Consider the following 11,157-nt stretch of genomic DNA (forward strand, 5'->3'; position numbering starts at 1 on the left):
AAATATATCGTATTTTCTCTGAATATAATAATAATATAATATAATGATAATATAATATAATGATAATAGTGCGTCACTGATAAATAACATGAAGTTGTACATGTAACCACTGTAAGCTGCAGAAAATTGAAAAACGGAGTTAGGTCACTTTCAAAATAAACGGCACATATATATATATATATATATATATATATATATATATATATATATATATATATATATATAACGGGATATTTACTATGCAAATGGAAAAATATATATAAATCACTAAAAAATATAAAATACTTAATTACAATAATAATAATAATATAAATTACCTTTCATTGAGGCAATTTGTATTGCAGTCGCAACTGGTTCAACATTTTTACCATCCTCCCACATTATAGTATAAACTGCATTTTTCTCGAATGAAGAAATAGCTTCCTCATCCGTCTTATTTTTAAATTCTAATATATCTTGAACGGGAACAACTTGGTACATATTGTCATCTATATACTTGATTTTGGCGTACAATTTTGATTCCTCTGTGACATCGTGGCAACTACACAGCTCAGGTGCGCCTTAGGCTTAGCGCAGTCCCAGGTTTTGTTGTCGCCAGAACTGCGATTTCTCGCCTAAACTGGCGTGAATCACTCGTCAAGAAATTTTCTAAGCCAAGGGGGATAGTGCCACAGAGCCTACACTTCTGCTCTCAGATTCCGACCGAAAGTCGTAATCTTTGGGCGAGAAGCACCACGGGTCCTATTAATAGTAGTACCCGGGTTTTCCTAACAATATTAACACCTGGAGCCTATCAAAAGTAGTCTCCAGATATGAAATAAATGGAAAGGGAAGTACGAGCTATTTCTTCACTAGAGGAAAGATAGATAAAAGAAAAGAAAAAAAAGATTTTTCTTTATTTGCTTACTGTCTTTTTTTATTAAAAAGTATTGGCGAGTTTGGTGCCGGTCGATTTTTCCTTGTCCTATTCCTGGTTTTTTTCTGTTGCTTGGCTGCTTGGCTCTTTGCTCCTTCACTGATAGCACATGTAGGATTTTCTGTTCCGTGATCCTTTTTTTATACTCTCTGATTTTTTTTCTTCTCCACTACTGTCGCTCGAGGCTCGTACATCTCTTTTTATATACTGGGAGTGGCTGGGTGGTAAGTCCCTCTCCTAGCGTCTTGGTTTTGAGAGGAGTGGAGCAAACGATGATGTGTTCATTGGCTAGATTGTCTCTTCTATTTTCCTCGCTGGGTTTTCGGGGCCCTAATTGGAGCCAGGGCGTGGAGAAAATCGGGGGAGCGGACGCAAAGGTACAGGCCTTGGCTCGCTAGATGACTCCCTGAGTACCGTTCTCAACCAAGATTTATCTAATAAGTGGGTTTATAATAACTTGATAACTTACAAATTACCTAGTACTAGGGATTAATATTATAAGCTTTTTTCCAATTATAATTGATTATAATTTGTATCGAGGTAATTATAATTTTAAAGGATTATAAATAATTATCAGTATATAAATCGTATTCAAATAGGAAATAAAATGTAATTTATTATATCTCACGCTGTATCGTACAGACTCACGGGCGGTTTACTAAATTACATTGATCATACAATTCTATTTTTAATCGGAGAAACTTATGCAACTTAACAAGGTGTTTATTTCCTAATTCTTTACAATAATTTGTTTAATATCATAGCGCGCGCATATAATATTCGTTTTTATTTTCCCTGTTTTCTCGTTTTCTAGCTAATCCAAGCTTTGAAATGAGAACTCGATGAGAGGTTTGAAAAGTCATAATTATCCGGGATGTATTGCGATAGTTAAATAATTACGTTTGGATAATTTTAAATTTTATTTCATTTCAATGGTAAATTTTTGAGTATCTTAAAAGAAGGAAAAATCTGTTGGAAAAAGTAGCATACCGGATGCAGTCGCGGTTTTACGACTCTCTCCTCTCATCGACATGTTGACGCTTGTTAAACACGTGCAAGGGGGCTACACGGTCTTTGCATGCGTTAGAGAAAGAGACGATTCAATCCAAAAGTTTTTAAACGAACTGGACAGTATTACTAAGCCGGTAATTAAGGTGGACACAACCAAAAAGACGCGGTGTTCTGACATGACACGACGACTGTGCAGTCAGAAAACATAAAATGTGTCTTTTTGTCAGAACCGTTCTGTAATCACCCTAAGTATAATGTCTGGTGCAGTTATATATTTTTTTGCATTCACACGCTTATATAGCTATATACAACATTGTATTATAAATAAAATATAAACAATTTTACCTACAAAATTTATAATGGTAAGAAAAGTAATACATTAAATCTTTCAAATAATTAACAAAACTGTATATAAATTGACTTATAAGTCTAAAATTATTTTAATTACAGGATCCGGAAAATACTAGTAGTTATAGTAGTCAAATAATCTGAAATGCGTATACTTAATTCAAGTACAAGTGCAAGTAACATTTATTCATCAAATTCAGATCAAACTGATAGTTTGATAAGAAGATTGCATCGGTCAATTTCAGAATTGTCAGAAAATTCAAATGAATTTAATAGATCGGATTCAACCTCAAATTCTGATAAGAATTTGAAAATAAATTCTGAAGGTAACTTAATGTACTAGATCAAAAGGATGCTCTTATCCTTTCATTTGTTATTAAATCTATTGTTTATATTTTCAGATAACTTATATCAATTAAACATAACTAGAAGTAAAAGTATTGCAGAAAATATTGTAAGTTAATCTTTAAACATAAGTTTTTTTTTATGTATCACTTTTTTAAGTTAAAAATAGAATATGGTATTCCTATTTACGGTAAATTAAAAATTCAGTTTATATCATGAAATTACATAAATTGTAACAGGCTGTCACTTAGTCGATAATCTCTAGAAAGTGCCTTTATTACGACTAGACGAAGCCTTGTTATCTCTGTGCTCAAAGCACAGTAACCTACCTTGCCTCGGAGTGCGCCTGCGCAGAGTCTCTTCACGATTCCGAGTTGGGTTCCCCCAACTCACCGCTTGGCGGCGCTGTCACCCCTTGCTATTAGCGCTCGAGCGGCCGCCGCTGGAACCTAAGTTGTCGATTCGCGTCTATCGGTATTCGCACGATTCGTGCTACGCAACCGGCGAATTCGAATCCACTGCAAATAAACACTGACGCGACCTCCGGACAAAGGAGAGACTAAATAACGACTATTTGATTCGAAAGTAACGATTAATATGCACTTTATTCATGCAACTTATTTACACGAGGGTTTGGCCGAGAGACTTACGCACGCTCGCGTGAATGACAAGACACGCAGATTGAGAGAGAGAGAAAACCGATTACCGCGAACTAACCGCTCGCGCGCAACAAACAAATTCTTCGCGCTCGCTGCGTGGATTCGCACGCAAATTGTAATAACAATAGAAAGGGGGAAAAGGTGCACCTACCGCAAGAACGACGAGGATACGGTGGCCAACCGTATCCAACTAACACGTTGTTAATAAGCTGATCCGCTGCTTGCTGCACCGCCTCGTTTGCTGTTGCTACTGTTGTTGTTGCCGCTATCGCTGCTACTGTTGTTGCTGCTAGGGCTGCCGCCGGTATAGCTGCTGCTACCGCTGCTGCTGCTGCTATTGCTGCTGCTCACCCACCCACGCACTCAAGTTCGCAATGTCACTGGCAAAACGAGAAACTCGGGAAAATTGGAGGTTAGCGCGACGCTGACAGACTGAGTAACACAGTCATACTGTCGGTCGGAGCCTCCCCTCCCGGTCATTGCCCCTACGCGCTCTCTCTCTCTCGCGAACCGAACGCGGCTCCTCTCGCTTAGCCGCTCGTTAACCTCGCGCGAGTCTAACGATTTTCGGTAATCGTTGCAAAATGTATATCATATAAATATCTGAGTCAATTCTTGATAATTATCACTAACGACAAATGAAAATCAATGATTTTACTTATTAGAAATATAGCATTGAAACTACTTTTTTTTACAGTGATCTATTTTGTCGAGTGAAGTTATTAATTAATAATTGTTGTTGTTAATTAATCCAAGTTTAATTGTTCTATGAAACTCTGCATAAATTTCAAAAAGAAATCTGCATAAATTTCAAAATTTACATGTGGATTTTCTTACGGATATCTTTTGATTTGTTGTAGATCCACATGGATACCATATATAGAATCTGTTATCTATGAAAAATCCACATAGATTTCCAAATGGATTTTCTTTCGGATTTATATTGATTTGTAGTAGAGTAATGGATTCATACATAAAATGCTATCAGAATTTTAAAAGTAAACTATAAAAAAAAAAAAAAAATAAAACTGTCGAAATACAAAATCTGGTTTCTTTTAAGTTTCATTATATGAAAGAATTAAAAATGTTATTTATTGTTTTTATTTTATTTATTTTTTAAATTCGGTATACACCGTTAAGAAGCAAATATATAGTGACCCTATACCCAGTCTCGTATTAAAATAAAGTAAGTGTTATTTTTTTGTCACATTGATGATTGAATTGCAGTTATAAAAATGAAATATAATTACATTTTCGTCTGCATTACCTAATTCTTTTTTATTTAAAATTACATTTCAATGTAGCCGTCTGCCAATGTGCTTGATTTTCATCATCCATATCTCTTGAATGTTGTAATATCTGCTCCAGCATCGACGAGGAATTTGCAAATTAAATTAATTTATTAAATATAACTAATTCATATAAAAATATTACATTTTATTTTTGTAACTGTAATATAAGCATCAATACGAATCAATCAATCAAAAACCAGGGATCTCTTACTCACTAATCACATTCGCTACTGCCTGAGCGGTTTACTGATCTTGGTTTCGGTTCTATCTTACATCTACACAGGTTCAATAGCATTTTATATCTACATAGCTCATAAATCTAAGCACTATTAACACTATAGTATGTTGCCAATGCGTCAAGCATACTATATCCATCACTTAGCCTCTTGTTATGTTCAATTTGCCTAATTGAAAAATATTTCGATATTTGTATTTAATGATCTTAAGAAAACTTATGAGAATCTTAAGAAATTAACCAAGCTGAGAAAACAGCTCAGACGGTATAGAGTCTGATCATTAATCAAGAGGTCTCTGGTTCAAGCTACGTTCAGATCAATACATTTTTTTCTTTTTGTTTTAATATTTTTGATGCAGCAGTAATATATTATAATTTTACAGAAGAGAAAGTTTTTATAAATATTTTTAGTACAAAAGAACGTACAAAATCCATATGGATTTACCTAAATAATCCACCTAGAAATCAGCTCAAAATCCAGCTGGAATCCAAGTGGAATCCACGTCTATCGAACTGGAAATCTACCTGGAAACCCAAGTTGGATTTCCAGTTGGATTTTATTCGATAGAGCTTCTTTACTCACTCCCTTACTAAGTAATGTGCTATAAATGACATGAATGGATTGATATGCAAATGTCATTTAAGTCTATATTATTTATTAATTAATTATTATCCATCATTTTTATCAAAATAAGCATTTATTTTTCAGATAACTTTATTATCATTTGTATAAAATCCTATAGTAATCTATTTATTTATTATAGGGCTACGACCATATTCCACTTGTTGCTGATGACTACTCTGATAGTAGTAGTGACGAGGAAGATTTAAATCAATATGAGATTCCTAAAAGTCAATTTTATAAATTAGATGAACTCCTGGAAAATCAAATAGCTCATGAATGTCTCAATGCACAGATATGTGTTAGTAAAATAGGAATGCTATTAGCTATAATGAAATTTTGTAAAAAATATCATGTACCAAACGCAAGATTAGTAGATATGTTTAAAATGCAAAATATGTTTATGAATAACAAAATTCTTCCCGAGAATACTTATCAGGTTGATAAACTATTCGATTCAGATGGAAATAAGGAGTATCACGCTACATGTCCAGTATGTAAGGTATATCTTGGCACATTTAATAAAAAACAACGAATGTTATTTTGCGAGCAATGTGATGATGATATCAACTTAAAGGATCTGACATACGAGATATATACATATATATAGATATGTACATATCTTGTATACTGATTACTTTGTCTTGATCGATGTAACAAGCGAACTGCAAAATCTTATTGAAACAAATTAAAACTTCTATACTGATGTCGTTTGTAAAAGAAATAAAGAATCCAATGATCATTTACGAGATATTTACTATGGGCAAAAATATAAGAAATTTGTAGCGTCATTGCCAGTTGATCTCAAAGAGTCTTATTTAACTATTATGTTCAATAGCGATGGCAGTCCAACTTTTAAAAGTTCAAAATTTTCAATATAGCCCATACAAATTGTTGTCAATGAGATTCCTATTAATATTCGCTATAAAAAAACAATTACTTGTGCACTGTGGTTTGGACGTAATAAACTAAACATGACATACTTTCTGCGTCCTTTTGTCGATCAGATGAATAAACTTTCAGAGAATGGAATTTATTGTAGAATTAAAAATGAAATAAAATGTTTTCATGTCTATGCGTTGTGCTGTTGTGTAGATTCTGTCGCACGTGCTCCTATGCAAGGCACTATTCAGTTTAATGGATATTATGGTTGTAACTGGTGTTTACATCCAGGTGTGCGGGTCCGTCATAATACTGGTTATTCTATAAAGTATCCTTTATTGAATGAAAAACCGGAAAGACGTACGGCAAATGACACATTTGACCTAATGCAAAGATTAGCTGAATCTTTGCATTAGGTCAAGCTGATGTTCCGGTTTATGGTATAAAGAACGTAAGTCCCCTGTTACTATTGAACAAATTCGATATTATTGATGGATTTGTTCCATGTTCACTACATTGTATTGATTCCAGCACAGGCAAACAGCTTTGTAATTATTGGGTTGGTTCGTCAAATGAGTCTTATACGATTCCTAAGACTAAAATAAAGATTATCGATGAGTATTTAAAAAATATCAAAGCGCCTACTCAATTAACACGATTGTCACGTTGTTTGAGTGATCGTGCTTATTGGAAAGTAGTTGAATGGTCAAATTGGATCCTTTTTTATAATATACCAGCATTAAAATTAGTATCTCAAGAATTTCCAGAGTTTGAAATATATATAAATCATTGGTCGTTTATCGTAGAAGCCTATTATATATTACTGCAAACTGAAATAACTGTGATGGATTTACGAAGAGCTGATTATCTTATGAAAAAGTTCGTTTCTGAAATGGAACTTTTGTATGGTGTTGATGCGATGACGTACAACGTTCATCAATTACTACACATAGTACAGAGTGTTGCTGACTGGGGTCCATTATATGCACATACCGGATATACATTTGAATCAGGCAATGGAAGAATTAAGAAATCTATTTATGCAGCTAATGGAGTTTTGAGCTAAGTGTGTCGCTATGTATCTTACGACGAGAGCACAAGGAAATTACAAAGACATGTGGAGTGTAAAGAAGAATCACCGTATATGAAATACATCATGTATTTAGAAAATAATGTTGTTGAAAAAAGTGTAAAATTTTCGTATAGATATTTTGGCAGAACTGTAGCTAATGAAGATATTTTAAGGCAATTCGAACTTCCAATACAAACAGTAAGAGTTTATAAAAAAATTGTTAAAGAGGGATGTCCATTTAAGACATGTAATAAATTATTATACAGATCAGATAATTCATTTGCATCTTTAAAAAATGGAAATTACATACAGATTTAACAATTTTTAGTCAATATGGATGACGGGAAAGAATATGTAATATACAAAAAGGTTTTAGTATCAAGAAATGATTTCATTAGTGATGAGTTACACTGCAGGAAATAAGTAATAGAAATTAATCATAATATTGAAATCACAGATACACAAAATATCGATAAGATATGTATTGCAACGGTAGTCGATTCAATTAATCGAACCGTTCGCGATTCTGATTTTCGCGCGTTAGTTCTAAGTATTGAGAGAGAGGAGGAGCGCGCGATCTTTTGAATTAGCAGTGACATCTCAGCTGTTACGTGTGTAGTACCGCCAAAATAGTTTAGCACAGTGTTTCACCGATTTGCCAATAAATAGTTTATTTGGATTTTGGATACGTGTGCAAGGGTGAGCGAGGAAGCAGCAACAGTAGCAGCATCACGGAAGCAGCAGCAAAAGTGACAGCTATTAAACAGCAGATTTGCGATCGAGGCAGCACAGCTGATTTGGATCGGAGGAGCACCTTTAATTTGCTTCAACAATTACGGCTGATCACCGTAATTGCACCGCAGGGTAGGTGCACCTCCCTTAATTATCGCGTGACATAATATATTTGATATTTTGTCCAACGGTGTTATTGTTGATTTTTTGTATTCGCGCCGAGCGTTAGATCGCGCCAATATTCGTATCTTCTCTCTCTCTCTTTCTCACCGAAAGTTGTTTAATTGTAAATCCTATTCGCGTGCGTCAGTCTTTCGGCCCGACAAAGACTGTAGTGATTTTTATTAATAAAATCTATTAAATTTATTCGCCGATTTCGTCACATAATTTTTCCTGATAGTTTAAACAATTGAAAATGCTTAGGTTTTAATCCGATTATAGCTAGGGGATTAAGTGTATTAGGAGCAAAGTCGATTACACTTAAAACTCATCGAGTATCACAAGGCACGTGACTTAAGGTGAGTTCAACTCTGCTTGATCGAAGACAACTAAGATAAGTCAGCTGACGTTAAGGCGAATACACGTATTAACATACGTGTTAACGGAGCGGCGGTTTGCTCTGCATCGTGGGAGTTTGCTCTTAAATAAATTTCTCATTTTGCAGGTTTATCCCCCCGTTACAGTATTTATTTGAGCATTGATTGCAACGATTATATTTCCAGTGTACCTAATATGTATTGGAGATATGGTGACTTGTCAAGTCATGTTAACATTTTTTTAATGAATTATAATTAATTTCCATATGATAATATACTTTTTTCTATTGCTACAGAGTTATGTATAAAATTTTTTTCATATACGAAGAAATGAATGTTAAATTTATTTTAATTATGCTATATAGGAATAAAAAAGTGTACCTACGTTCAGCAAAAAAAAAATTAATAAACCAAATGCTTTTCGATATAATACTCACCGGCAATTTGAAGGCTAAGCATGTATACTTCCTACCAAATCCACCTGTAATGTTATATAAATACTGAAAATTACAAGGCATCCCCTAGTAAATTATCCACCTTGAATTCATAAGTATTCCATAAAAATTTCTTATAAATTTCGATTTTATTTTATTTTATAATTAATAAAAATATTATTAACTGCAATTCCACTATTTCTTTATAAACCCTTCATGGCAATAAATAAATGCATATAGAATTTCTAAAAATTGCTTGTGGATTTACTAAAAAATCCACATGGAAAATGAGTATACGCATCTGGAATTTATAAAAATTCCATGTGGATATGTTAGTAAATCCACATGGAAAATAATTATATACATGTGGAATTTATAAAAATATCCATCTGGAGTTCATTATAATCCATCTAGGTTTTTTAAAAATGTATTTCACAAAATATCCGCAAGGAAAAAGTACACGGAAATCCATACAAATCTATATAGAATCCACAAAAATCCACATGGAACATGGAAACCCATGTGGCTGGAAATCCAGCTGGATTTCCAGCTGGATTTGTTAGATAGGGCTCCTAGTGGAGGTTTCGGTACTAGTGAGAGCATCGGTGAAACTATTGGTAACCCTCAAATAATACACATGAGCGAATAAACATTCTTTTGATTATTTTCTTTGAGAAACCGATAGCTATTTTCAGTAGCAAATTTATCATATCACAAGCATTAAAATAAATGGTAAGTTAAGCCCCTGCTTCCACGACAGTGTATTAGCCAAGTAGTTAACGTGTCAAACGACAAACAAAAAAATTTTAATTGAATTAATCATATGTGGTGTACTTGTTAAATAGTGAAACATGACAACGACAATGAAATAATTTTTTCAATGACACGTTGTAGCCGAATGCTATGCTAGTCTTGCAAATAATTTATGATTATTATAAGCACCAATTTATCATTCAAAGTATTAAAACCTTGTTATCATCCCTCGGCATTGTTTGCAGTTTCGATTCATAATAGAGTCTAGACTAACGAGTTTTGTCTCCATGCTGACTTAGATTTATGACTTTACGACTTTTACGTTACCAACTCTCTCGTCTTTTGAAAATGCAGGTCTCATTGTCAGTCATTCGCATTTTGACTGCGTTGTGAATAGTACTACATTTTCACTTCCGTGTCAAAGTTCAAGCGATCTTTTTACGTTAGCTTTACAGGCTCTTTATTTAAATAATATGATAAGTTTAGTAACTATTTGAAATAAATCTTGCAGTTTATTTTTCATTTTTCAATGTTTGGACGTTCTTTTTTCGTTAGCTTCAAGGGCTGTTTAATTAAATAATTAATAAGTTTAATAACTATTGTGTTACGTTTAGTAACTATTTTAAAGTGTGTAGTGTACGTTTCATATATCATTGGAGGAGTTTGTGCTGTGAAAAATTGTGATAGTGGAACACAAAAAAATATCAGACAAACACAACAAGGCGATATTTGGCAAGCTACTTTATTTAAAGGACCGAAGGTAAGTTTGTGTGAACAATTATTAGTCCGGTGAAATTAAAATTGAAAGTGAATATAAGAGTGGAAAAGAACATATTGAAATTGCTAAAAAATATCATAGTCTAAGCATTCTGTAAATGTTTGTAGCTGAAAAATACGATAATTGGCTGTTTTCTCTGCACTTTATGTTGTTTTCCTCGTGAAATATCAATTCAATTAAAGATATTTGCTATCGAATGTCATAATTCAAAATTTCAAGCATGATCATTTATTATCATACATGATTTTACATGCACCTACATGAAACTTTTTTATCCGGGCTATGGCAAAATCCGATTTATTATTGTATAAGTTGTACGCGACGTATAAAATCAATAATCTTTTCTGCATTTTTTCGTAAGCTATATCAAATAAAAAAAATTATTCGATTCCGATGAAAATTAATGAAAAAATATATATATATACGTATTTTTCTGTCAAGTAGACTTTTAACGTATTTCTTTTTATTCAGAATGATGCTGCTCTTACGGCATGAAGCAAATTACTTGATCAACCGCTCAAGAAAACTAATGTTGTATGTGA

This window comes from Phymastichus coffea, unplaced genomic scaffold (assembly GCF_024137745.1).
Source record: "Phymastichus coffea isolate CEN01 unplaced genomic scaffold, Cenicafe_Pcof_1.1 PCOF00005, whole genome shotgun sequence".
In the NCBI taxonomy this organism is placed as follows: Eukaryota; Metazoa; Arthropoda; class Insecta; order Hymenoptera; family Eulophidae; genus Phymastichus; species Phymastichus coffea.